The following is a 3,406-nucleotide window of genomic DNA, read 5'->3' as shown; positions in this document are numbered from 1 at the left end:
GGGAAAGAGATTCATTTTCATTCAACTCGTCTTCAGAAATTGTCCAATTATTGTATATACCACTCAGCAGCAAGCTCCCTATAAGGCTTTGATTTATGAGATCATTCCTTTCCATTTTAGCTTCATCAACCATAACATTTTCAAAGTTGTTTTTTTTTATTAACTAGACAGAAATTGATCACAAATCTAGGACCCAGAAGAAAGGATGCAAAATGATCACATCTTAAAGGGAATCATCAGGATGAGGAAATTGGAATGGCTTAGCTTAATTCCTGAGGGTGGAAACTGAGGGTGTATTGCTGCAAGTCCCCTTCCTCTACTACTCTATTTTGGGGGTATTTGTGATAAACTGAGATCACTCTTTGAGGTCTGAGAGCGAGTTTGATGGTAGCTTGCTATGACTTTGCTGGGGGAGCAGATTCACTTCATGTCTATAGAAGCTGTCTTGCCCAGGCTGCCCAAGCTTATTACATTGATGAATCTCTCTAGGTTCCTTTGAATTCGTTTGCTGGGACTGACTGCCCAGCAGAGAGGATTTCTGGTAGCTTGCTTTCTTTGCCATCTTAATTACTCTTTGCTTCTGTCTGTGGCAGTTGGAGTGTTCAAGGCATCCTTGTTGCGTGACTGTATCTAGTGTTGCCAAGCTTTTACTTGGGGATCTGGTTTTCTCTCTCATTCTCTTTGCAGGGTGGAAAGTTCTTTCAAAATAGTCTATTAGATAGAGCAGACTACCTTTCCAAGCCTAACCATCACATAAGAACACAGAACTGGAAGGGACCTCCTGAGACATCAGGTCCAGTTGCTTCCCTGGCAGAAAGCCATGTCGAATCGTACCTCATTTGTTACATTTTCAAGCTCCATCTTAAAACTAGTGACGTTTGCCCCTACTGTTCCTTTTGGAAGGCTATTCAAGAACTTTATTCCTCAAGGGGCTAGACACCTAATTTTTAGCCTATTTTTTTATGGCCATTTCTTATTCAATATTGTCCTTTCATTGTTGGTGGCAGTCCCTGAATATGAGGATGAGTTTTCCAGTAAATACAAAAGTAATTGATAAGTCCATAAATGACTGAGGAGGCCGATCCAAGACATGCATGTTTGACTGCAGATAAGGCAAATAGTTTCAAAAGGCAGAAGTAGATCCTGGTGATGTCAGGTCACAGCTCTTCCCTTTTTTCTTCCACCTATCCACCTCCATAGGAAGGTGTTTGCTCAAAATGACTGATGCTTTGTTGTACATCATTGTGTGATTGGGGCCAATTTAGTGCTTGAATCTCCCGGGTATTGATATTAATATCTCAGATTCTTAAATTTGGCCTTCTGAGTGCCCTTGAATCCCTTCTTTTTGCCCACGCCTAGAATGATAACCTTTGATCTGTGAGTGTGAGGCCTATTTTGGGAGCTAGTTGGTAGGCATCCTTATGACATATCCTGTTCAATGGAACTGGTGCCATATAAATGTGACTTTGGTTGTGGACGGTTAGGTGCCATATAAATGTGACTTTGGTTGTGGATGGTTAGGTTTGGTTTTGGTCCTGATGTCAAGACATGGTTTGAGACATGTCCAAAGGCAGCCCTAACTGATTTTATCCAGTGCTGAATATTGTTGTCTGCGTTTACTTGTTTGGGAGAGGTGGCTACCCAGGTAGGGGAAATGTTTAACGTTCTCCAAGGATTGCCCTCTACTGTCATATGTGGAGGAGCACCTCGTTGGTTTGTGGTGGAGTGGTAAAGTACCTTGTTTTCATGAAGCTGACAGTGATTCCAAGCATTATTTAAGGATGGAGCAACACTCTTGAAAGATGGCTCCAGCATCAATGCATGGTGGAAGGAGCGCTTTCAACAGCTCCTGAACTGAGATTCTCATGTCAAAGTCAATGTGATCAAAGTCATTTCATAACATCCCTTTAAGGTCTACCTTGCAGATCTACCAGTTTACTGAGGGCTTGAAACCCATTAAGCAGATGAAGAACAACAAAGCATATGGTCTTGATGAAATAAATACCAGCTGAAATGTATAAGTAAGGTAGAAAAAAGCCCTCTCACCAACCACATGTTGTTATGAAAATTTGGAAACATGAATCAGAAATGTATAGCATAAGCTTTCATAGGTATATGGCTTGCTTCATCAGGTGCTGTGAAGAAAGCAGTGTTCTAAGCAGAAAGCAGTGATTAGAATACAAAGGGTAGGGAAGGGCAGGGGGAGGAAAAAGGTGGCATCCTACCCTCCTTGCCTCTCTCAGAAGTGGATTAAACACATCTGCATTCACCACACTAGGACCTTGCAGAATTATTTATGCCTGAGAAGTAAACCAAAATCAGTTAAGTACAGTATGTCAGTAGTCTGAGTGTCTGCAGGAAAGAAAGAGGGTCACTGGAGAATTTAAAAGAATCATTTTGCATTAAATTTGACTCCGGACTTCAGTTAAATAAGTGTAATTGGCTACAAAGTCTAAAATCAACAGCAACAGTTTTGTGGCTTGGTTTAATTCTCTATCCAAAGGGTCTGAACTAGATCAAATTTTCATCCGGCATAAAGTAACAGAGCCGAATCATTCATTTTCCTTGTCCAGGTTGAGGAATGCACAAAATAGAGTACCAAGAACACTTGGTTTTCAGTTTCTTTCAGTTTTGTGTACTTGTATGGTGTGTGACCTAGAAAAGAGGTTTTTTAATGAAGTATACCACTGCTGTTTCAAAGGAATACTGTTTCCATTCTTCCATCCACTGTATCTTTGCTTTTCTCCACACCATCAGCTGTGCACAGGAACACCACCCTGAATCCATCAGTGAGGCAACTACCATTTTCATCTTCTCTACCACCAATCCTGAAAAACTTAAACATGCAAATAATGTTCATTACCATTTAATGAGATTAAAGCCCTATTAGGGACAAGGAGTTGTTTGTATTTGTTTGACATGTAGCACACTGGGGTTCAATCCGGATAAGGATCTCTGTACATTCATAAACACTATACTAATCTGAACCCAAGCAGAGGAGAAGAAGCCTAATCCCTCTCTCACCTTTTTGCTACCTGGTTAAATTACATTGAAATTCGTAGGACTTTACCAGGCAGCAGGTGCTGAAAAGATCAGGCACCAGATTTGAAGTATACCTCATATAAAATGGCTCATTTAAAATAAGTTTTGTTCTGTAAAAATAATCTGCAAAGTATCAGGCCATGCTATATACCTGATTGTAGAATCATCTCTTCCTAGCTGTATTCCTTGCCTTGGTTTTAAAGATCACTTGTGCAAAGATCTCTTGTGCAAATGCTTCCATTATGACCAATAATGGGAGGAGGGAGGGCAGGAGGCTGATCTAGGTTTGTGTGGGTTACCAGGAAACGTTTGTAAGCACCAAGAAAAAGGAAACAAAGGACTTCAGTGTTCCTGTAAATATGGC

Source organism: Alligator sinensis, unplaced genomic scaffold, assembly GCF_000455745.1.
Source record: "Alligator sinensis unplaced genomic scaffold, ASM45574v1 scaffold787_1, whole genome shotgun sequence".
Taxonomy (NCBI): domain Eukaryota; kingdom Metazoa; phylum Chordata; order Crocodylia; family Alligatoridae; genus Alligator; species Alligator sinensis.
This window is presented reverse-complemented; position numbering follows the sequence as displayed.